Raw genomic sequence first — 26,801 nt, 5'->3', positions numbered from 1 at the left:
CTAGTTAGCATTAGCGACTAGCCCAGTTCTAAACTAATTTAGCAAACCAGCTAGCTGACAAACAACGTACATATATAATTAAATGGGCCAACAAGTACATACGACAGATTACTAGATTATACATCCACTAGATTATACATCACACTGGCAGCGTCGCCGGAACCTAAAAGACGCACATCGCCATCTGACTGGAGTGAGCAACGCAGTTGAGGAACCAAACGTTTATTTTTCATTTATTTAAAAGTTTAATATTATATTAAGTCGTTCAAAGAGAAGCATGTCTTGATTGATTCATTTGTAATGAGTGATAATTTAAAAAACAAACTTTACACCTACTACATATTTGCATTGAACCATACTTCGGATCATTTTGACCCCAGAGGCATAACTTTTATCATAGCCAAAATGTGGTTTATTCAATTCTTCCAAATTATCATGACTTTGTCAATCAACTGGTTATTAATAAATCTAAATCATGGTTTAGTGTTTCTGTATCAAAATGGACTTTTAACAAATTAAAATCCTTTGGAGTCATTTTGACCCCAGGCAAAAGCACCTTTGATAAATAGGAAGTTTATTTCAAATCAAAATCAAATTACATTTTATTGGTCACATACACGTGTTTAGCAGATGTTTTAAAGGGTGTAACGAAATGCTTGTTTTTCCAGCTCCGATAGTGCAGTAATATCTAACAATTTCACAACATATACCCAATACACATAAATCTAAGTATTTGAATCTTGGTTTCTCTGGAGACATGATTCATCCCACCAGAGGGTGGAGGGGCACCTGTTTCCAGTGGTTTTGACCAGATAGACACCTGCAGAGACACAGTATAGTGCCTCCCTTGTACTCTCCTAAAATTGGATTTTTCTATACCACGTATCACGTGACAGTGTACAAACCTCAGCCAGCGGTGGAAACCTCAGCCAGCGGTGGAAACCTCAGCCAGCGGTGGAAACCTCAGCCAGCGGTGGAAACCTCAGCCAGCGGTGGAAACCTCAGCCAGCGGTGGAAACCTCCGCCAGCGGTATACAGTGCATTCGGAAAATATTCAGACCCCTTCATCTTTTCCACATTTTGTTACGTTACAGCCTTATTCTAAAATTAAAAATTTTCCGCCTCCTCAACACATTATCCCATAATGACAAACCAAAAACAGTTTAAAAAAGGGGCGCATCCTTAAGAGGTTTTAATCATTGCTACATAAAGGCCTGATTGGTGGAGTGCTGCAGAGATGGGGGAACCTTCCAGAAGGAAAACCATCTCCACAGAGGAGCTCTGGAGCTCTGTCAGAGTGAACTGACAGTGAACTGACAGTGAACAGTGAACTGGTTGCTGACAAAGGCCCTCCTTGGCCGGGTGGCAAGCTCTAGGAAGAGTCTTTGTGGTTCCAAACTTCTTCCATTTAAGAATGATGGTGACCACTGTGTTATTGGGGACCTCCAATGCTACAGATATTTTTGGTAACATTCCCCAGATCTGTACCTCAACACAATCCTGTCTCTGAGCTCTATGGACAATTTCTTTGATCTCATTGCTTGGTATTTGCTCTGACATGCATTGTTAACTGTGGGACCTTAAATAGACAGGTATAATCATAAACAATATGATTTCATGTGGCATAAACAAAAACACAAATTCTCAGTCAAAAATAAGTCAGAACACAGCACCTTTATTCTCTCATGTGATTTCAGGTTCTCTGACTGGAAAAATGTCCTTCCACACAGAGAGAAAGGGCAGTGGTAGGGCTTTTGTTAGTGTGTCTGCTCATGCTACTTCAGGCTCCCTAACCAGGTAAAACTCTTTCCACACTGGAAGCATTGGAACGGCTTTTGTCCTGTGTGTATTCTCTCATGAGCTCTTAGGTACCCTATCTGAGTAAAACTCTTTCCACACTGGGAGCATTGGTAAGGCTTTTCTCCGGTGTGTATTCTCTCATGCTCTTTTACTTGCCCTTTCCTAGTAAAACTCTTTCCACACTGGGAACATTGGAAAGGCTTTTCTCCTGTGTGTATTCTCTCATGCCTTTTCAGGTTAGTTAACACAGCAAAACTCTTTCCACACTGGGAACATTGGTAAGGTTTTTCTCCTGTGTGTGTCCTATCATGCAGTTTTAGGTTCCCTGACCAGCAAAAACTCTTTTCACAGTGGGAGCAGTGGTGTTGTCTCACTGGTTTGGGCGTCTCTGGGTCTGGTTCCCCTGAAGGACTCTTCCCGCTGTCAGATTGAGAGTCTGGTCTCTCTCCTGCCAAAGACAGAGTATCTCGTTAAACAGAGACCTGATAAAACTGGTCTTCCTGAGGTTTAATAGAGACTGGATCCCTCAACAGAGTGGCTGGAGTGCTTTGTAGGCTGGGTTAATCCATTTGAATTCAATACATTTTTGACAGCATCCCTAAAAAAAAGATTTCCTTACATGTTTGACTATGAAAGAAGTGGTAAGAAAGTGACTTTATGTAACGGAATGTAAAAACATATATGAGATATACAGTACCAGTCAAAAGTTTGGACACACCTACTCATTCCAGGGTTGGTTTTTAATCTTTACTATTTTTTACATTGTAGAATAATAGTGAAGACATGACAACTATGAAAACACATATGGAATCACATAGTAACCAAAAAAAGTGGTAAACAAATCAAAATATATTTTAGCTTCTTAAAAGTAGCCACCCTTTGCCTTGATGACAGCTTCGGACACTCTTGGCATTCTCTCAACCAGCTTCAGCTGGAAAGCTTTTCCAACAGTCTTGAAGGAGTTCCCACATATACTGAGAACTTGTTGGCTGCTTTTCCTTCACTCTGCGGCCCAACTCATCCCAAACCATCTCAATTCGGTTGAGGTCAGGTGATTGTGGAGGCTAGGTCATCTGATGCAGCACTCCATCACTATCCTTTTTGGTCAAATAACCCTGAAGGTGTGTTAGGTCATTGTCCTGTTGAAAAACAAATGATCGTCCCACTAAGCACAAACCAGATGGGATAGCATATCGCTTCAGAATGCTGTGGTAGCCAGACAGATGTCTGCCTTTCCAAATCACGTCCAATCAATTTAATTTACCACAGGTGGACAAAATATTGACTGTTTGCATCAACTTCATGTAATTGTCAATAAAAGCCTTTGACACTTATGAAATGCTTGTAATTATAATTCAGTATTCCATAGTAACATCTGACAAAAATATCTAAAGACACTGAAGCAGCAAACTTTTTATTTTTATATATCTCAGATAAAGGACAGACACTTAAGACCAAACTCCCTTCAGATGTTTTGGGGGAAACACTGTTGTTCCATGTTGTGAATGTTATCCAATGTGTTACTATGGTTACTGTTGTTCCATGAGGTGAATGTTATCCAATGTGTTACTATGGTTACTGTTGTTCCATGTTGTGAATGTTATCCAATGTGTTACTATGGGTAATAGCAGTATGGCTTAATAATTTGACATAAATTAACTTATGAATATTTTTGATTGATACTTCAAGGAGTCTTACAATTCAAAATCAGAAAGCCTACTTATCATTGGTATAACCTTAAAACAGTACTATACTGGGGAAGCCCTTCATGTTGGAGGGTGTTTCTACAGTACTATACTGGGGAAGCCCTTCATGTTGGAAGTGTTTCTACAGTACTATACTGGGAAGCCCTTCATGTTGGAGGGTGTTTCTACAGTACTACTGGGAAGCCCTTACTGGAGAAACCCATCATGTGGGAAGTTTAAGGGTGTTTTCTTAAACAATTCCATATAGCTTAGAAGAAGTTCATCCCCATGCCTCCCCCAACCCAGACAAGGCTTAGACTGTAATGGGTTTAATCTTTCTGAGACTGGTCACATTAGAGACTAGTTATCCTGGGATTTTACATTCTCTCCCCTTAGACAAGTTATCTATCGCCTCCTTTGAATTCCTCTGAGACAAGTTATCCTGGGAGGTTCCCTTACATTATCTCTGAGACAAGTTATCCTGGGACGGCTCTTACATTCTCACAGTCCAAGTTATCCTGGGATCCTACATTACGTCTACCTTTGACTCAAGCCTCCTTCTTTATCCTTTGACCTCACCCTTCACCTTCCCCATTACTCACAAGGACAAGTCATCCTGATGGATCTTACAACCTCACTACTCCCCTCCAAGTCTCCGACCACTACTAGTATTATCCCCTCGGGATCTTACATTACTCGGATGTTATCCGCCGTCCCATTACTCAGACTCTTATCCCCCGGGACTCTTTCCTCTTCCATCCTATCATCTCTTCCCTCTGCTCAGACCTTCTCCAACCTTTCTCCTGGGATCCTTACATTGACTCTCTATGACTAGTTATCCTGGGATCTTACATTACTCAGACATCCTGGGATCTTACATTACTCAGACTAGTTATCCTGGGATCTTACATTACTCAGACTAGCTCCTGGCTCGATCCATTGGCCAGAAATCCTGGCGGAAATAGATTTAACACATTTGCAAAAAAATCAGAAACCTGTTTTGGCTCTTTGGCATTATGATGGGATCCCACCATTTTGTGACATCCGATTAGTTTGAATATACAAATTATCATTATTACTGCTTCTTGAAAATATTCATCCCCTCCTCTCTTTCCAGACCATTTCCGGGGACCTTCTCCTTAATTCATCAAAACTTTCCCTTCCGTCTTAGGCAACAAATAACAACAAAGTGGAATTTGGTCAACAACTAAAATAAATGGCTTTTCTATGCAAAACTTGACGTGCCGTTTAGCTTGCTATCTCTCTCAGAATGACCTCCTTGATCCAAATGTCAGGTTTCAAGACTAGTCATTCAACTGGACTTCTCTGATCACACCGCTAAACAACTTTGATAAAAACACTATATGAGTTCGTTTCCAGATCTCTATGCATATTCATGCTAGTAGCGTCCTAGTCGCTCCTCAGGTGGCTCGGAATCTGTGCCAGCGCTCTCAAAATATCCCTACATTAAAATCAGTCACTTGGCTCTGTCATAACCTCACATGGTCTCTCCTATCATTGCTATGATAGACACACAATTCTCAAATATATCTGTTAAGTCACTCTGCATGTTGCAGACATATCAGTGTGGAACGGATCAAAACAAGGGATAGCTTGCTCTTCCTTGACTGTCGTCTGATTCTAGACATATCACGGTGACATCTCCATTGTGTCCTCCTCCCCGCTAAGAAGAGCGTGATCCTGACAACACCCTGTCGTTCTCAAACAACATCATGAATATCTGAGGTTCATGCTCTACAACAAAAGTACGACCCTGCCTCACACAGGAAGCGGCGCAGGTCCTAATCCAGGCACTTGTCATCTCCCGTCTGGATTAATCGCTGTTGGCTGGGCTCCCTGCCTGTGCCATTAAACCCCTACAACTCATCCAGAATCTTTCAGCCCGTCTGGTGTTCACCTTAATCGTCACCCCGCTCCTCCCTCTCCACTGGCTTCTTCGCATCCGCTCCAAGACCATGGTGCTTGCCTACGGCATCCTCCTCCAGGCTTTCAGGCCCTCTGCCTCCTCTTCCCTTTTACAGTTCCCGCTCAGCCCAGTCAAAACTGTTCGCTGCTCTGGCCCCCCAATGGTGGAACAAACTCCCTTCAATCACCTTCCGGAGACACCTGAAACCCCACCTCTTCAAGGAATACCTAGGATAGGATAAGTAATCCTTTCATTGATTTAGATGCACTATTTAAAGTGGCTGTTCCACTGGATGTCAGAAGGTGAATTCACAATTTGTAACTGGATAAAGCGTCCTAAATGACTTAAATGTAAATGTAAATGTTTCTACAGTACTATCTGGGAAGCCCTTCATGTTGGAGGGTGTTTCTACATACCTGGAGAAGCCCATCATGTTGTTTAAACCTTCTTAAAACAATTCCAATGTTAGAAGAACCCCCACCCCCAACCCAGACAAGGCTTAGACTGTAATGGGTTTAATCTTTCTGAGACTTACATTAGAGACTAGTTATCCTGGGAACATTACTTGAGACAAGTTATTGGGAACATTACTCTGAGACAAGTTATCCTGGGATCTTACATTACTCAGACAAGTTATCCTGGGAACTTACATTACTCAGACTAGTTATCCTAGGATCTTACAGTACTCAGACTATCATTAGCGATCTTACATTACTCAGACTAGACCTGGGATCTTACATTACTCAGACAGTTAGACATTATACTAGTTAGCTGGGATCTTACATTACTCAGACTAACTGGGAAATAGATTTAACACATTTGCAAAAAAATCAGAAACCTGTTTTGGTTGGCATTTATGGGATCCCAATGTGGTTAGAATATACAAATTATCATTATTACTGGAAAATATTCATTTAAATTCCAGAAATTATAAAACTTTAACAGTAGGCAACAAATAACAACAAAGTGGAATTTGGTCAACAACAAAATAAATGGCTTATTGAAGGTTTCTTTCAGAAGTTTCATAATGCTTAAGTTACGTGGACACGTGACACAACAACTTTGATAAAAACACTATATGAGTTGTTTCCAGGTATGCATATTCATGCTAGTAGCTTAGCATCTCTCTCGGTGTGTAGTAAAATATCCCTACATTAAAATCACTACATGCCGTGCCGTCCACTGGATTATACGTCACGCGTCGCCTGAAAGACGCACATCGCGGTCTGCTGACTGGAGGGGAAACGCAGTTGAGGATCATATTTAATTTTCAGACAGAGATAATTTTTAAATGGAATGAATTAAATAATATTATTATATGGAGACATACAAAGACCTGAATGTGTTTATTGATTAGTGGGAATAAAAAATGTTTACTACAGCACATTAAAGGCAGTTTCATTAAGTCAAAATAAATCTAAATAAGTAGCTACTGTAGGTCTATACTGCTCCTACATGGTGTAACAGTACATCATGTAGATGTATATAATGAACAGACGAGGTCTATACAGCTCCTACATGGTGTAACAATACATCATGTAGATGTACACTACCCTTCAAAAGTTTGGGGTCACTTAGAAATGTCCTTGTTTTTGAAAGAAAATAAAAACATTTAATTCATCATTTATAAAAACCTGTTTTTGCTTTGTCATTATTGGGTATTGTGATGTCATTATGGGGTATTGTGATGTCATTATGGGGTATTGCGTGTAGATTTATGAGGGGAAAATTTTATTTCATCCATTTTAGAATAAGGCTGTAACGTAACAAAATGTTGAAAAGGTGAAGGGGTCTGAATACTTTCCAAATGCACTGTATATATAGGGGCAGTATTCAGTGACATCACTTCCTGAAACAGGAGGTACAAATATATAACATAGGTTCAAAATATCAACATTCAATGTATCAAAAATATATGACCAAGCTGGAAGTGGAAACGCCAGCCCAGCCACAATCCTAGAGGTTCATTGACGATCAATCTCCTCCTTCACATCTGACTCCTGATGATCAACCTCCTCCTTCACATCTTACTCCTGACGATCAACCTCCCCCTTCACATCTGACTCTTGACGATCAACCTCCTCCTTCACATCTGACTCCTAATGATCAACCTCCTCCATCATATCTGACTCCTGACGATCAACCTCCTACTTCACATCTGACTCCTGATGATCAACCTCCTCAATCACATCTGACTCCTGATGATCAACCTCCTCCTTCACATCTGACTCCTGATGATCAACCTCCTCCTTCACATCTGACTCCTGATGTTCAACCTCCTCCTTCACATCTGACTCCTGACGATCAACCTCCTCCTTCACATCTGACTCCTAATGATCAACCTCCTCCATCATATCTGACTCCTGACGATCAACCTCCTACTTCACATCTGACTCCTGATGATCAACCTCCTCAATCACATCTGACTCCTGACGATCAACCTCCTCCTTCACATCTGACTCCTGACGATCAACCTCCTCCTTCACATCTGACTCTTGATGATCAACCTCCTCCATCACATCTGACTCCTGACGATCAACCTCCTCCATCACATCTGACTCCTGATAATCAACCTCCTCCTACACATCTGACTCTTGATGATCAACCTCCTCCTTCACATCTGACTCCTGATGATCAACTTCCTCCTTCACATCTGACTCCAGTGATCAATCCATAGCGTCTTCTTTTTTGGGGAATCCTGATGGACGACATCATCCAATAGGCCATCATCACAACCACCGCCCACAAGTTAATTGTCATTCAGGTTATCAATGGGAAGAGCATTGGCAAGATCTCCTGTCTGGTAACTTGCCTCATTTAATGGATTTACATTGGCAGGTGAACATGGAGAAACCCCATTAAAAAGTCAATCTCAAACTGTAGAAACACTGTTGGAATTTCTTATCAAAGTCTGTGGCCTGTGATGTTGGGACAAATGATAGTCCCTTATTATACAAGAGACCATATTCTACAGCACAACGGCAGAGTCATGTCTTCAGTGTAAAACTAACAATGACTCAACAATCCTTCTGGGAATGTTATGACGTCATAAAGTTATGGACGGAGTTAGAAAGTTGGCTGGCAGAAATACAAATTACTTTAATCTGTCTGTCTGCATATTTCAAGACATGGCATTTGAGGGTGCAGTGAGATACTCCAGAGTTGGACGATACTTTTCTCATCAATCATCTTAAAATGTATACTTAATTAAAACCTGGAAATCAACTAATCCTCCATTGTTAATTCAATAGAAAGGTAAAATGCTTTATTATCTAAAAGTTCAAAGTGAGTGGGCGGTGAGAAATAAAATGGTGCTGATGTGGGCGCTGGAGATGGAGGTGTGTTCTCGTGGGTCTGGGCAGGTGTGATGAAGTTAATGGAGATGGAGGTGTGTTCTAGTGGGTCTGGGCAGGTGTGATGTAGCTAATGGAGATGGAGGTGTGTTCTCTTGTGTCTGGGCAGGTGTGATGTAGCTAATGGAGATGGAGGTGTGTTCTAGTGGGTCAGGGCAGGTGTGATGTAGTTAATGGAGATGGGGGTGTGGTCTAGTGGGTCTGGGCAGGTGTGGTGTAGCTAATGGAGATGTATGTGTGTTCTCGTGGGTCTGGGCAGGTGTGATGTAGTTAATGTTTGTATGATGTTGTAATTTGTACGTGTATGTTTATAAAATATCAAATGAAATATATGTTTGAAGTCCCAATGCAAAGTTAAACCTTATTACAGTAAACCAATCAGAATTCAGAAGAATGATAAAGTCAGGTGTGAAGTAATATGGAGGACCAGCCTATTCCCTATGATGTAAACTACAACAGAAATAACTTCAAATGTATAACTTCATATTAAACCAATCGTTTCCACTCATGACTTGAGTGATTGAAGTAAACCAATGTTTTGGAAATACATAACGCCATCTAACCAAATATCAAAGAATGCTAGCTATATGCAGATATCTTAACCAGCCAGCTAACATTAGCTATTTAGTCAACTTGCTATGGTCAGCGAGCTGGAGCCCAACTACCGGAGACCAAAACCCAACTAAACCATAACTGCAGATCAAAAGAGATATACAGAATGATGGCAGGGAAAATCCCCAAAATCCAAAATATAAAGATTACAGGTGTCAGTCAGCCAAATGTAACGGCGTTCTTCGTTTGTTGAATGAGAGTCGGACCGAAATGCAGCGTGTTGGTTACTCATGTTTTTTAATGAAGAAAAAACGGAACTATACATGAAATAACTAATAAATACAAAACAACAAAACAGAACGTGAAACCTAATTACAGCCTATCTGGTGAAACTACACAGAGACAGGAACAATCACCCACGAAATACACAGTGAAACCCAGGCTACCTAAATACGGTTCCCTATCAGAGACAACAAGAATCACCTGACTCTGATTGAGAACCGCCTCAGGCAGCCAAACCTAAACTAAACACACCCCTAATCAACCACAATCCCAATGCCTACAAAAACCCCAATACGACAACACAATAACATAAACACTTGTCACACCCTGGCCTGACCAACTAATTAACTAAAACACAAAATACTAAGACCAAGGCGTGACAGACCCCCCCCTAAGGTGCGGACTCCCGGACGCACCTCAAAACCATAGGGAGGGTCCGGGTGGGCGTCTGTCCATGGTGGCGGTTCCGGCTCGGGACGTGGACCCCACTCCATATATGTCATAGTTCCTCCCCTTCGCATCCTGGGATAATCCACCCTCGCCGCCGACCATGGCCTAATAGTCCTCACCCAGAACCCCACTGAACTGAGGAGCAGCTTGTGACTGAGGGGCAGCTCGGGACTGAATGAGCTCGGGACTGAGGGGAAGCTCGGGACTGAGGGGCAGCTCGGGACTGAGGGGCAGCTCGGGACTGAGGGGCAGCCCAGCACTGAGAGGAAGCCCAGCCAGGCAGTTAAATCCGGCAGATCCTGGCTGGCTGGCAGTTCTGGCGGATCCTGGCTGACTGGCGGATGTGGAAGAGTCTGGTTGACTAGCAGATCTGGAAGAGTCTGGTTGACTAGCAGATCTGGAAGAGTCTGGCTGACTGGCAGATCTGGAAGAGTCTGGCTGACTGGCAGATCTGGAAGAGTCTGGCTGACTGGCAGATCGGGAAGAGTCTGGTTGACTGGCAGATCTGGAAGAGTCTGGCTGACTGGCAGATCTGGAAGAGTCTGGCTGACTGGCAGATCTGGAAGAGTCTGGCTGACTGGCAGATCTGGAAGAGTCTGGCTGACTGGCAGATCTGGAAGAGTCTGGCTGACAGGCAGATCTGGAAGAGTCTGGCTGACTGGCAGATCTGGAAGAGTCTGGCTGACTGACAGATCTGGAAGAGTCTGGTTGACTGGCAGATCTGGAAGAGTCTGGCTGACTGGCAGATCTGGAAGAGTCTGGCTGACTGACAGATCTGGAAGAGTCTGGCTGACTGGCAGATCTGGAAGAGTCTGGCTGACTGGCAGATCTGGAAGAGTCTGGCTGACAGGCAGATCTGGAAGAGTCTGGCTGACTGGCAGATCTGGAAGAGTCTGGCTGACTGACAGATCTGGAAGAGTCTGGTTGACTGGCAGATCTGGAAGAGTCTGGCTGACTGGCAGATCTGGAAGAGTCTGGCTGACTGACAGATCTGGAAGAGTCTGGCTGACTGACAGATCTGGAAGAGTCTAGCTGACTGACAGATCTGGAAGAGTCTGGCTGACTGACAGATCTGGAAGAGTCTGGCTGACTGGCGGATCCTGGCAGACTGACGGCTCTGGCTGCTTCATGCTGACTGACGGCTCTAGCTGCTCAATGCTGACTGGCGGCTCTGGCTGCTCCATGCAGATTGACAGCTCTGGCGGCTTCTTGCAGACTGACAGCTCTGACTGTTCCATGCAGACTAACAGCTTTGGCAGCTCCTTGCAGACTGGCAGCTCCATGCAGACTGGCAGCTCTAGCTGCTCCATGCAGACTGGCAGCTCTAGCTGCTCCATGCAGACTGGCAGCTCTGGCTGCTCCATGCAGACTGGCAGCTCTGGCTGCTCCATGCAGACTGGCAGCTCAGGCTGCTCCGAACAGGCAGGGGGCTCCGGCAGCGCTGTAGAGGAGGAAGGCTCTAGAAGTGGTGAACAGGCGGGAGACTCCGACAGCGCAGGAGAGGCGAGGCGCACTGTAGGCCTGATGCGTGGTGCTGGCACTGGTGGTATTGGGCCGAAGACACGCACAGGAAGCCTGGTGCGGGGAGCTGCTACCGGAGGGCTGGGGTGTGGAGGAGGTACTGGATAGACCGGACCGTGCAGGCGCACCGGAGCTCTTGAGCACCGGCCCAAGGAGACGCACTGGGGACCAGATGCGTAGAGCCGGCTTCATGGCATTTGTCTCGACGCTCAATCTAGCCCGGCCGATACGCGGAGCTGAAATATACCGCACCGGGCTATGCACCTGCACTGGGGACACCGTGCGCACCACTGCATAACATGGTGCCTGCCCGGTCTCTCTAGCCCCCGGTAAGCTCAGGGAGTTTGTGCAGGTCTCCTACCCTCTGACTGATTGAGAACCGCCTCAGGCAGCCAAACCTAAACTAAACACACCCCTAATCAACCACAATCCCAATGCCTACAAAAACCCCAGTACGACAACACAATAACATAAACCCATGTCACACCCTGGCCTGACCAACTAATTAACTAAAACACAAAATACTAAGACCAAGGGGTGACACCAAGGTTGTATAAATTACAAAACTCCCATAGTCTACTTCACAAAGAACATGCTGAAAAGTAGTGATGGGGAAACAAAACTTTGTGAAGAATTGATGCTTTCCACCCAATTGTGTCAAAAATAGGTTCATTACTTACTGAAGGTTTTGAGCGAAACAGAATTCAGAACAGCCACATTATTATAGACGAGTCGGACCGACCATAGCAGCGTGTTGGTTATTTATGTTTTTTAATGAAGAGAATCAAATCCATGCTGATTGTGGGTACATGGTGAAATAACTAATAAATACAAAACAACAAAACGGAACGTGACCTGCGCGTTATTTATCATGCAAGGTGATTTTATCAGCCTATCTGGTGAAACTACACAGATACCAAACAATCACCCACGATGAAACAAGTCAGATGCCATTGATGACGTGCTGCTGATAAAGTGATACAGGCATCAGCACACTGCTTTGAATGATTGTTTAGTGATTTGGACGCAAGGCTCGCAGCTCCGGTATCAAACGTAACATGTTGAAAAGTTGACACAACATAAAGGAGCAAGCAGGTTGATTTCCTCTTTTGATTTGAGCCCACGGCAAGAAGGCACCAGAGCCTACTGTGCTAACGGGTTCCCACTAGATAACACAATCACACAGTGAGGTGAAGCTTGAGCTAGATATCAACCTAGCATGACCTTCCTAGATATCGAGCTTGTTCATAGTCCCTTCCGTCAAGTCAGTGAGTCAACACAGGAAGGAGCAATGGATGAATAGTTAATTTATTTCCAACGCTGCAATGATGGGACACACACAGTATGGATGAATGATCAGTAGGGACCGGGATATAAAAGCACTCCTATCAGCAAGGCCATATAAACTGTTAAACAGCCACAAACTAACATTGAAGTGTTTATCTGCTGCCAACACACTGACACTGACTCAACTCCAGCCAATTTAATAATGGGAATGATGGGAAATGATGTAAATATATTCACTAGCCATAATAAACAATCTGATCCATTTTATATCAAAATGGTACAAATTAACCCGAAAATTATTCATCTCATATGGCGAATAAGTATAATTCACTGAAACTCAGAAATATATCAAATTAACTACTGCATCCATCTGGATGTAATAATATATCACTAAACTAACAAAACTTAAACTATGCCACTTTGTTTATAAAACATATCTTATACATTTGTCATAAATGACCTGCATTGATACCATCTGGATGAATGATCTTGCAGGGTAAAAATGCACTCCTAAAGACCATCGGACCAGGATTCCTATATCCTTAGGCAGTAAATAATTCTTTATGCCCCTTGAGGACAATACAGTGCCATAAGACAGTAGTTTAGAAAAAATTCTTAGTTAGATTACTTGGTGAGTTATTTACTGCATTGTCGAACTAGAAGCACAAGCAGCTACACTCGCATTAACATCTGCTAACCATGTGTATGTGACAAATAAAATTTGATTTGATTTGATTTGAAGATGCATTTTCCAGTTTGCTACCAACTTGAAAGAGGGAATTTTAGCATAAAACCCACATGGAAATCTGAGATCTGGCAAATAACATACAAATAGAGGCTTATTTGACACCCTAAACCAACTCCAGTAGTTACTCAAAATACAACAATGCAATCTCAACCACATGATTTGAAATTTGGACAAGATGTAATGTCAACTTTATCATTATCACAGACCAGGCATTTTCAAATTCTCCAAAAATCTAGCTCGGATTACCCAGAATCCCATACCTTTATCACTGGGTACTGTACTTCCTGACGGGCGGCCCAGGTGGTGAGGGTAAGGCACTGCTGATCCGCAACACTGGGGCCCCACAAGGGTGCACACTGAGCCCTTGTTCAGAACCCCAGTATCATAACAAGACGTGTGGCCACGAGTCCCAACTCAATCATCAAGTTTGGCACTGCACAACAGTGGTTAGGCTTGATTACCAACAACGGTGACAGGCCTACAATGTAAAGGATAATTAGTTCTTAACTGAGTGTTGTCTAGTTAAATAAAGGTTAAATATATGTTTTTTAATGTAACTTTCTTACATCGTTACACTGGCATACAAACTCAGTAGCACAGAGTTGAACATCCATATGACGTGAAGAAATACTGCATTGTGGTTAGTTTGGAAGAGTTCACAAAATAAGTTAATAAATATGTAATAACGCAAAAACATAACTGTTTGTACTTATAGGTAACCATATCGTGTCTACAACTAGCTTACTAAGTCTTTAACTTAGCCATTGTATTGTTATCCTGGTGAGTAAAAACTCATGCTTCCTACACTTGAACTTGTTGTCTGAAGATAAAATATCCATTTTACTCAACTGCATTACCCACTCCAGTCAGCAGATGGCGGTCTGGGAATTTAAGGTTATGCTGTTAGTGTCACGTATAATCTAGTGGACGGAACGCTTCTTTCATCAGCAGCAACAGTTCGTCAGCCATTTCGGTGGCTTGCTAGACAAAATAGCTGAACCAATATAGCTCTTTAAACGCTTTAGTGTATATTAGCCACTGTGTTTTAAACCCACTTCTGTCGTCTAGTTAGTTATCCGATTTAATTTCACATTTACTGTGTTGTTATTAGTCAGCTAGCGGGCTGGTTAAGTTAGCATTAGTCTAGCTAGCTAACACCTATGACCATGAGTTCACTAAGCTACTCTCCGCCTGCCAAAGAAGATGAGGTCTGCTGGACCGAGAAAGAAGCTCTCGTCAAACAGGAGGAAGAGGAGGCTGTTTCAATACACAAACAAGTTGATTTGAGGCTGTTACCATGAAAGAAGAAAGACGTTTCAGTGAAAGAAGAGGAAGACGCGTTCAGAGTAAAAGAAGAGGAGGATGCAGTTTTTGGAGTGAAAGAGGAGGAGGAGGAGGAGATGACTGTCACATCCAAAAAGGGGGAGGAGGAAACTGGATATCTGGGCCCGGTTTCCCAAACGCATCTTAAGGCATCCAATGGTTCTAACGCTGAACTTAGCCATAAGATTGGTTTTGAGAAACCGTTCCCTGATGAACACTAGTACTATCTTAAAAATAGAGGCACAAACTCTGCAGTGGTTGAACTGATGTTTGGTGTTAAAGCGGAAATCTGCAATTGCTACACCCATATTGTGACTTTTAAATTATTTATTTATCGCCATTAATTCTTGAAGAATATAAGATACTTCATGAGCTTAGTTCAACTGTTGTGATGCATCAGAACCACAAATAATCTTATTTTACTCTGTTTAGAAACAATGTAAATCAACACTGTATAGCCTCGACATGGTTAAAACATGGTTAAAACTATAATGTTGATACCATGAATGGTCAGTCCTTGCATCCATAGGTCTGTCTGTAGTTACATTTCTCCAACCCCATAATCATCTTATTACCAAAACAGTGGTGGAATGACAGATTTGTTATTGTTTGAACAGCAGATTGCTGGGTTGTGTGTTTTTTTTAAACAGAAACAAAATGGCTACCCAGAGACTTGGTTTGGTAAACAGCTGAGGGATGGCGGAAGGAGAAGTGTAACCACTCTCAAATTCATAGCGAACGCTATTGTAGAAACCGTAACCCAACACCTAGCGACCTCGTCAAGAAGTTCAGACATCTTGGCGTAACAGTTATAAGGTGTTGGCTTGACAGTCACTGGGACCCAGGTTTGAGTTCAGCTCAGCGCTACCCCCTGAATTCACTACACTTTGAATTCAACGACTGGCCATCCATGAGGTCAAAAATATTGTTTTAAACAGATTGAGGCAATATTGTATATTCTATAAATGCCAGTGTAGATTTCCTGTGATGTCATAATTCCTCCATGATGTCATAATGATAGTTTAAACAGGTTTCTAGGATATATAGTATATTCTAGAATTCATCCATGATGTCATAATGATAGTTTAACCATGTTTCTTGGCTATATAGTATATTCTAGAATGACCAGTGTAGATTTCCCGTGGGGGTCAAATTGTTAGAGCTGTTGATAAGTCATTGTATAATATTCAGCCAATTTACTTTCATGCCATTACATCAATTTTTCTCAACCAGAAGAGAGAGAACTCTTCCCGAACCACCTCCTCCTGGTGGCCTTCATAAATTTTGACATTGCTGGTAATCGGCTACACAAGCAGTCAGCAACCTACATATGGAGTGCAAATTTATCTGACCATTTCTACCAATATGTGTGACAGTTATGATTTTCATATGTTCATTTTACAGGAACAGTTTCATTTATTAATATATAATAGTATCCTAAAATCATTGTCTATGATTCATCTACATTCTATCTAAATCTAAATGAAAATTATACAAATCTAAAAGTAACTTTTATTGCCTTTGCCAACTATGTAAAAATAAATAGCCTACATAAAGCCAACAAATAAAGACATTGCAAATAAATGTCCTATAAATCACATGGCCTGTCTATAACGAACTTGAAACATTGTATAACATTTTCTGGGCCCTCAGTTTCCCCTGCCAGTGAGTTCTCTACCGACACAGCTGTAGGCTATTTGTTTATTTATTTTTTAATTTTACCATTGTTTAACCAGGTAGGCAAGTTGTTCTCATTTACAAGTTCTCATTTACAACTGCAACCTGGCCAAGATAAAGCAAAACAGTTTGACACATACAACAACACAGAGTTACACATGGAGTAAAACAAACATATACAGTGTGTCCAAATGAGGTGAGATAAGGGAGGTAAAGGCAATAAATAGGCCATGGTGGTGAAGTAAATACAATATAGCAATTAAAAACACTGCAATTGTAGATTTGCAGTAGGTTAATGTGCAAAGTAGAAATACTGGGGTGTAAGGGAGCTAAATAAATAAATACAGTATGGGGATGAGGTAATTGTTTGGGCTATTTATAGATGGGCTATGTACAGGTGCAGTGATCTGTGTTCTGCTCTGACAGCTGGTGCTTAAAGCTGGTGAGGGAGATAAGTGTTTTCAGTTTCAGAGATTTTTGTAGTTCGTTCCAGTCATTGGCAGCAGAGAACTGGAAGGAGAGGCAGCCAAAGGAGGAATTGGCCCTGGGGGTGACCAGTGAAATACACCTGCTGGAGGGCGTGCTACGGGTGGGTGCTGCTATAATGACCAGCGAGCTGACATAAGGCGGGACTTTACCTAGCAGGGTCTTGTAGATGACCTGGAACCAGTGGATTTGGCGACGAGTATGAAGCAAGGGCCAGCTAACGAGAGCGTACAGGTTGCAGTGGTGGGTAGTATATGGGGCTTTGGTGACAAAACGGATGGCACTGTGATAGAATGCAATGCCTCCGTATTGGAGGCTATTTTTTTAAATGACATCGCCGAAGTCGAGGATCGGTAGGATGGTCAGTTTTACGAGGGTATGTTTGACAGCATGAGTGAAGGATGCTTTGTTGCGAAATAGGAAGCCAATTCTAGATTTAACTTTGGATTGGAGATGTTTGATGTGAGTCTGGAAGGAGAGTTTACAATGTAACAAGACACCTAGGTATTTGTAGTGGTCCGCATATTCTAAGTCAGAACAGTCCAGAGTAGAGGTCGACCTATTATGATTTTTCGACGCCGATACCGATTATTGGAGGACCAAAAAAAGCCAATACCGATTAATCAGACAATTTTTTAAAATGTATTTGTAATAATGACAATTACAACAATACTGAATGAACACTTATTTTAACTTAATATAATACACAAATAAAAATCTATTTAGCCTCAAATAAATAATGAAACGTGTTCAATTTGGTTTAAAAAATGCAAAAACAAATTGTTGGAGAAGAAAGTAGAAGTGCAATATGTGCCATGTAAAAAAGCTAATGGTTAAGTTCCTTGATCAGAACATGAGAACATATGAAAGCTGGTGGTTCCTTTTAACATGAGACTTCAATATTCCAAGGTAAGAGGTTTTAGGTTGTAGTTAATATAGTATTTATAAGACTATTTCTCTCTATACCATTTGTATTTCAAAAACGTTTGAATATTGGATGTTCTTATAGGCACTTTAGTATTGCCAGTGTAACCAGTTTAGCTTCTGTCCCTCTCCTCGCCCCTACCTGGGCTCAAACCAGGAACACATCGACAACAGCCACCCTCAAAGCATCGTTACCCATCGCTCCACAAAAGCCGCGGCCCTTGCAGAGCAAGGGGAACAACTACTCCAAGTCTCAGAGCGAGTGACGTTTAAAACGCTATTATTGTGCACCCCGCTAACTAGCTAGCCATTTCACATCAGTTACACCAGCCTAATCTCGGGAGTTGATAGGCTTGAAGTCATAAACAGCTCAATGCTTGAAGCACAGGGAAGAGCTGCTGGCAAAATGCACAAACTTGCTGTTTGAATGAATGATTACGAGCCTGCTGCTGCCTACCATCGCTCAGTCAGACTTCTCTATCAGATATCAAATCATAGACTTAATTATAACATAATAACACACAGAAATACGAGCCTTTGGTCAGTAATATGGTCGAATCCGGAAACTATAATTTCAAAAACCAAAAAGTTTATTCTATCAGTGAAATACGGAACCGTTCCGTATTTTATCTAACGGGTGGCATCCATAAGTCTAAATATTGTTGTTACATTGCAAAACCTTCAATGTTATGTCATAATTATGTACAATTCTGGCAAATTAGTTCGCAATGAGCCAGGCTGCCCAAACTGTTGCATATACCCTGACTCTGCGTGCAATGAACGCAAGAGAAGTGACACACTTTCACTTGGTTAACTTCTTCGATATAAGGGGGCGCTCTTTTAATTTTTGGATGAAAAACGTTCCCGTTTAAACAAGATATTTTGTCACGACAAGATGCTCGACTATAATTGACAGCTGTGGATAGAAAAAACTCTGACGTTTCCAAAACTGCAAAGATATTGTCTATGAATGCAACAGAACTGATGTTACAGGCGAAACCCAGATAAAAATCCAATCAGGAAGTGCCCCATATTTTGAAAGCCCTGCATGCCATTGACTCCTTATATGGCTGTGAATGGGCTATGAATGAGCTTTCTACGTATTCCCCAAGGTGTCTACAGCATTGTGACGTCTTTTTACGCATTTATGTTGAAGAATAGCCGTAAGGGACCACATTGAGCAAGTGGTCACATGATGGCTCCCGCAGAAAATCTTGCGTAAAGTACTGAGGTAGCCATTATTCCAATCACTTCTAATGAGAAACCAATTGTCCCGACGGATATATTATCGAATTGATATGTGAAAAACACCTTGAGGAGTGATTCTAAACAACATTTGCCATGTTTCTGTCATTATTATGGAGCAAATTTGGAAAAAAGTTTGGCGTTGTAGTGACCGCATTTTCCGGTCGATTTCTCAGCCAAACGTGAAGAACAAACGGGAGCTATTTCGCCTACATAAATAATCTTTTTGGGAAAAAAGGAACATTTGCTATCTAACTGGGAGTCTCCTGAGTGAAAACAGGTAAATTATTATTTAATTTAATTGATTTGAATGCTTGTCTAGCGTTGGCTGTAAAACATATTTTGAAAATCTGAGATGACAGTGTGATTAACAAAAGGCTAAGCTGTCTCAATATGTTTCATTTGTGATTTTCATGAATAGGAAGATTTTCTAGGAAGATTTATGTCCGCTGCGTTATGCTAATTAGTTTGAGGCGATGATTACGCTCCCGGATCTGGGTTTGAGAGTCGCAAGAAGTTAAAGGGATATCAACCAGATTCCTTTTTCTAAGGCTTCCCTAAGGTGTCAACAGTCTTTAGACATAGTTTCAGGCTTTTATTTTGAAAAATTAGCGTGAAAGATCACATTGCGTAAGTGGGTAGGTGGGGGCTCTCAGAGTGAGTTTTGCGCTACAGAGTAAAGCGGCCATTGTTTCTCCCAGTGTTATTGAAAAACCTACACACCCGGTTGATATATTATCGAATATATATTTTAAAAACAACCTGAGGATTGATTATAAAAAACGTTTGACATGTTTCTGTGGACATTCTGGATATTATTTGGAATTTTCATCTGTGTTGTCGTAATCGCTCTTTCCTGTGGATTTCTGAACATAACGCGACAAACCAATTGAGGTATTTTGGGTATAAAAATAATCTTTATGGAACAAAAGGAACATTTGTTGTGTAACTGGGAGTCTCGTGATTAAAAACATCCAAAGATCATCAAAGGTAAACGATTAATTGGATTGCTTTTCTGATTTCCGTGACCTAGCTACTTAATGCTTAGTGTACATAATGTTTTGTTATGCTATCGATAAACTTACACAAACGCTTGGATTGCTTTCGCTGTAAAGCATAATTTCAAAAACTGAGACGACCGGTGGATTAACAAAAGGCTAAACTGTGTTTTGCAATATTTCACTTGTGATTTCATGAATATGAATATTTTTTTATATTTTTTGACGAAAATGATCCCGCTAACGGGATGGGTGCGCCAAGAAGTTAACTTGTCTTTCGAGGATCTTAGAAAGGCAGGTTAGGATAGATATATGTCTGTAGCAGTTTGGGTCAAGAGTGAAAGAGTGAAACACTTTCTAATCGACCTGGCCCGGTCAAGGAGAAAAGGGGAAGGCTTGGGCGAGTTGCTGTGGGGTGTGCAGTACTGTTGACCGGGGTAGGGGTAGCCAGGTGGAAAGCATGGCCAGCCGTAGAAAAGTGCTTATTGAAATTCTCAATTATAGTGGATTTATCGGTGGTGAGTTTCCTATCCTCAGTGCAGTGGGCAGCTGGGAGGAGGTGCTCTTATTCTCCATGGACTTTACAGTGTACCATAACTTTTTTGAGTTTGTGCTGCAGGAAGCAAATTTCTGCTTGAAAAAGCTAGCCTTGGCTTTTCTAACTGCCTGTGTTATATATTGGTTTCTAACTTCCCTGAAAAGTTGCATATCACAGGGGCTGTTTGATTCTAATGCAGAACGCCACAGGATGTTTTTGTGTTGGTTAAGGGCAGTCAGTCTGGGGAGAACCAAGGGCTATATCTGTTCCTGGTTCTAAATTTCTTGAATGGGGCATGCTTATTTAAGATGGTGAGGAAGGCATTTTATAAGAATAACCAGGCATCCTCTACTGACGGGAGGTCAATATCCTTCTAGGATACGCGGGCCAGGTCGATTAGAAAGTGTTTCAGGGTGCGTTTGGCAGTGATCAGTGGAGGTCGTTTAACCGCTGACCCATTACAGATACAGTCAATTAGGCAGTCGCTGAGATCTTGGTTGAAAATAGCAGAGGTATTTAGACGGCAAGTTGGTTAGGATGGTATCTATGAGGGTGCCTGCGTTTACGGCTTTGGGGTTGTACCTGGTAGGTTCATTGATAATTTGTGTGAGATTGAGGACAACAAGCTTAGATTGTAGGATGGCCGTGGTGTTAAGCATATCCCTGTTTAGGTCACCTAGCAGCACGATCTCTGACGATAGATGGGGGGCAATCAGTTAACTTTGTTTACTTGTTGTTTGAGGTGGAAATAAAATGTGCTTTGAGGAGCTCCTCATCTCCTCAGCTCATTAGTGGTGGTGCATTAAGATAATCAGAAATACTATCAGACACCCAAATGCGCATATTTATAGGTCTACATTTGCGCGCAGGACAGGTAGACTATTCCTACTTCTATATGAGTAAGCAGGTGTGCATCCTTACTCAACGCATTGACAGGAATGTTTCAAGCAAAAGATAATGAATATGAAAACTGACGCATCTTGCGGGGTCAGGTCTGGGTGGTATGGCATGGGCTGTTTAATTTAGTGTTTGTTTGGGTCGGCATGGGGAATGATTGTATTTCTCCATAGAATATTGTACCGAAGTTGACCGACTGAAAGGGAGTGTAACTTTATGACTATAATTAGTGTTCCCTGAAGGAGGGAAAAGAGGTACAACACCTGATTGTCCCCTTCCTGGGTCGTTGAAGAGCGGTAATTACATTTAATGTGACCTAAGGCTTGTATTTCTGTGTTTATTATATTATAATTAAGTCTATGATTTGATATTTTATTGAGCAGTCTGACTGAGCGGTGACTCAGTGGTAGTAGGCAGCAGCAGGCTCATAAGCATTCATTCAAACAGCACTTTCCTGTGTTTGCCAGCAGCTCTTCGCAATGCTTGAAGCACAGCTCTGTTTATGACTTCAAACCTATCAACTCCCATGATTAGGCTGGCAATACTATAGTGCCTAAAAGAACATGCAATAGTCAAAGGTATATGAAATACAAATGGTATAGAGAGAAATAGTTCTATAATTCCTATTCCAATATTCCTCAACCTAAAACCTCTTACCTGGGAATATTGAAGACTTCTGTTAAAAGTAACCACCAGCTTTCATATGTTCTGAGCAAGGAACTTAAACGTTTAGCTTTTGGCACATATTGTACTTTTACTTTCTTCTCCAACGCTGTGTTTTTGCATTATTTAAACCAAATGTTTCATTATTTATTTGAGACTAAATTGATTTCATTGATGTATTATATTAAGTTAAAATAATAGTGTTCATTCAGTTTTTTTGTCATTGTCATTATTACAAATATATATATATATAAAATCAACCGATTTAATCGGTATCTGCTTTTTTTTGGTCCTCCAATAATCAGTATCGAGGTTGAAAATTCATAATCGGTCGACCTCTACTATGTTATTGTTTGGTGAAGTTATGGGCCAATTTGTTACAGATGGTGTGCAACCCCTCATTGTCAGGCTGATAGAAAACTAGCCAAAGAGTATTTTACTGGTTGAAGTGTTTTTTTTAAGTATAAAGTTGATTTGCGACAGAAACACAAACATATTAAGCAGGTGGTTCAAGTGAGTCTTACAATTATAATCCAAAAGTAGTGTGAAATGCACTCATAAGCAACCTATAAATGGAGGCAATATTCACTGTCAGCCTATGAGAACTCCCCTGAGTTTTCCCCCACGGTGGTGAATTAGTGAATAGACACAGTTTCCTTCAGTAGCACTCCTGATCTTATGCTGTAATATTCAGAAAACATTGTGAAAAACTCAAATCTTTGCTTACCATTTTTGCTAGAGTCAGATATACTACATCCATAACTAGCGGTTTCCTCATTAGCAGGGAGGAGTTTCTGCAAACAAATTGTGTGTGCATTGACCTTGTGCCACAATTTTATCAAACACCAAAAGGGGCCTATATTGGAGACCAAAAGTTGTCTGGCACACTGCTTAGGATTTCAACAACTTGAATAACTTATTTCTAGTTACCACTAATGTGAAAACAAGATAAAATATGACTTGTTGCTAACTTGAGTCAAATTAACTGTAAAATTTAACAGACGTCAGTTGTTGTACAACGTCATGAGTACGCTCTGGGCATCACCTTTTACCTCAAATAAACAGTGGATTTCTGCTGTTGTGGGCCTTTAACTTCTTGGTGACGGGGCAGTATTTTCACGTCCAGATTAAATGCATGCCCAAATTCAACTGTCTTCTAATCATCCCCAGAGGATAACATATACAAATTATTAGTAGATTTAGATAGAAACCACTCTGAAGTTTCTAAAACTGTTTGAATCATGTCTGTGAGTATAACAGAACTTATGTAGCAGGCGAAACCCCAAGGAAAAAACATTCAGATATTTTTTTGAGGTCACTCTCTTTTCAATGGGAATCAAGATTTCTAAGGGACTTTCTTGCACTTCCTACCGCTTCCATTGGATGTCACCAGTCTTTAAAAATTGGTTGAGGTTTTTCCTTTGTAAATTTGAAGACGTAGCACTGTTCAAAACGAGGGCCACTTCAAGTACTGTTTGTTGGAGGCGCGTGACCAGAAAGGTAGCGTCAGTTTTTCTTCCTGTATTGAACACAGATCATCCCGTCTTCAATTTTATTGATTACTTATTTCAAAAGTTGTTTGAAATGTTTTGGCAAAGTTTACAGGTAACTTTTGAGATATTTTGTAGTCACGTTGCGGAAGTTGGAATCAGTGTTTTTCTGGATCAAACTCGCCAAATAAATGGACATTTTGGATATATATCAACAGAATTAATTTAACAAAGGGACCAGTGTGATATTTAAGGGACATATTGGAGTGCCAACAGAAGAAGCTCGTTAAAGGTAAGGCAGGATTTATATTTTTATTCCTGCACTTTGTGTCGCGCCTGCAGGGTTGAAATATGTTTCTCTCTCTTTGTTTACGGATGTGCTATACTCAGATAATAGCATCGTTGCTGCTTTTCACCGAAAAGCCTTTTTGAAATCTGACATGTTGGATGGATTCACAACACGTGTAGCTTTAATTTGGTATCTTACATGTGTGATTTAATGAAAGTTTGATTTTGGCGCACTGCATTTTCTCTGGCTTTTGGCCAGGTGGGCCACACATCCCAGAGAGGTTAATCATCTGTCTGACTCTGTCGTTCACACAGGTGAGAGACGGGACACTCGTGGATCCTCTGTGGAGCCTCAACAACATCATGATGGCGAAGAGGCAGAGAAGAGTCTCTCCACATCAGAACATAAGAAACACCAGCAGAGACCCACAGGGAAGAAATCTAATTGGTGCTCTGACTGTGGGAAAAGATTCAACTCTTCAGTAAAACTTCAAATACACCAGAGAACACACACAGGAAATAAATCTTATAGCTGTGATCAATGTGGGAAGAGTTTTACTACATCTGGCCAGCTGACTTTACACCAGAGAATACACACAGGAGATAAATCTTATAGCTGTGATCAATGTGGGAAGAGTTTTGGTCAATCTATCAATCTGAAAGTGCACCAGAGAAGACACACCGGAGAGAAACCTTACAGCTGTGATCAATGTGGGAAGAGTTTTACTACATCTAGCCAGCTGACTATACACCAGAGAATACACACAGGAGAGAAATCTTATAGCTGTGGTCAGTGTGGGAAAGAGTTTTTGTCAATCTAGCCATCTGATATTACACCATAGAACACACACAGGAGAGAAACCTTTTAGCTGTTGTCAGTGTGGGAAGAGTTTTTGTCAATCTAGCAATCTGACAGTGCACCAGAGAAGACACACAGGAGAGAAATCATATAGTTGTGATCATTGTGGGAAGAGTTTTGTTAGATCTGACCAGCTGACAGTACACCAGAGAATACACACAGGAGAGAAACCCTATAGTTGTGGTCAATGTGAGAAGAGTTTTTGTCAATCTAGCAATCTGACAGTGCACCAGAGAAGACACACAGGAAAGTTTCCGCATTGACTGACCTTCATGTGTTAAAGTACTGATGGACTGTAATTTCTTTTTGCTTATTTGAGCTGTTCTTGCCATATTATAGACTTGGTCTTTCAGCAAATAGGGCTATCTTCTGTATACCACACCTACCATATCACAACACAACTGATTGGCTCAAATGCATTAAGAAATAAAGATATTCCACAAATTAACAAGGCACACCTGTAAATTGACATGCATTCTAGATGACTACCTCATGATAGATAGATGATAGGAGATATAATGATAGTCAAAAGATAAACGTCAAACAAACAAAAAAATCATAATAGAAAGTACATTTGAATGACCCTAAATGGCAGTGTTTTTACAACTAATGCTGGTTAGCCTGAGGCTGATGCCGTGCAGGTGTTGGTACACATGCATATACACACACTCACTCAAACACATATAAGAACACACACATACATGTAATAGTGCCAGACATGCACACAAACGTATACAGTTGGCATTGCTGTTATGATTTCAGTTCCTTGATGTCCTTTGTTTTAAATGTATTATCTTGTTTCATTGTTGTTTGCTCTTTTCCTTTTTTATTTTTAGTTCATTCTCTTGGTTGTTGGTGCATTGGGGTGTTCTTGGGGGAATGGAATTAATTTTTAAATTTTCATTTATTTATTTTCTTCCTGGGGGGGGTCTCGAATGATTGAGGAACTTTATTGGGGCCCTTGGAGGGTTCGGGTTCACGTTTTTTGGCCTGGTGGTAGATTGGCCAACGTGCCCTTGGGCAGGGCATTGACCCTGGATGCTTCTGTGTGTCGCTCTGAATAGGAATCTGTTGGGTGACTGGTGTGATGTAGTTGTTGAGCGGATTCACTGCAAGTATATTGTATGTTTAGAATATTCAATAAATACAAAATAAATAAAAAATGTTTGCAAGCTTGAGCCAGATATCGAGCTAGTGATATCTATATACCTTCCTAGATATCGAGCTAGTGATATCTATATACCTTCCTAGATATCGAGCTAGTGATATCTATATATTTTCCTAGATATCAAGCTAGTGTGACCTTCCTGGTCAGTGAGTCAACACAGGAAGGAGCAATGAATTAGCATAGCTAACATCCACGACCATGCGGTCACTAAGCTACTCTTCTGCTGAAGAAGAGCAGAATATCACAGTAAAACAAGAAGTAGACGGTGAGGCCGTTACTGTGAAAGAAGAGGAAGACGCGTTCAGAGTGAAAGAGGAGGAGGATGTTACAGTGAAAGGAGAGGAGGATGCAGTTTATGGCGTGAAAGAGGAGGAGATGACTGTTACATCGAAAAAGGAGGAGGAACCTGGATATCTGGGCCCGGTTTCCCAAACGCGTTTTAAGGCATCCAATGATGAATTTAACCATAAGATGGTTTTGAGAAACCGTTCCCTGATTAACACTAGTAAGTACTGTCTTAAAAACAGGCACAAACTCTGCAGTTGTTGGACTGATGTTTGGTGTTAAAGCGGAAATCAGTATTTGCTTCATCTATATTGTGACTTTTAAATTATTTATTTATAGCCATTGATTCTTGAAG

The 26,801-nt window shown here is 41.3% G+C and overlaps 1 pseudogene; it reads left to right on the top strand.

Moving 5' to 3' along the window:
- LOC135520272 (gastrula zinc finger protein XlCGF17.1-like) overlaps positions 1 to 25,256 on the top strand; it is a 35,137-nt pseudogene extending 9,881 nt beyond the window's left edge.
- Positions 25,257 to 26,801: the final 1,545 nt, after the last annotated feature.

This window comes from Oncorhynchus masou, chromosome 4, assembly GCF_036934945.1.
Source record: "Oncorhynchus masou masou isolate Uvic2021 chromosome 4, UVic_Omas_1.1, whole genome shotgun sequence".
NCBI lineage: Eukaryota > Metazoa > Chordata > Actinopteri > Salmoniformes > Salmonidae > Oncorhynchus > Oncorhynchus masou.
This window is presented reverse-complemented; position numbering and strand designations above follow the sequence as displayed.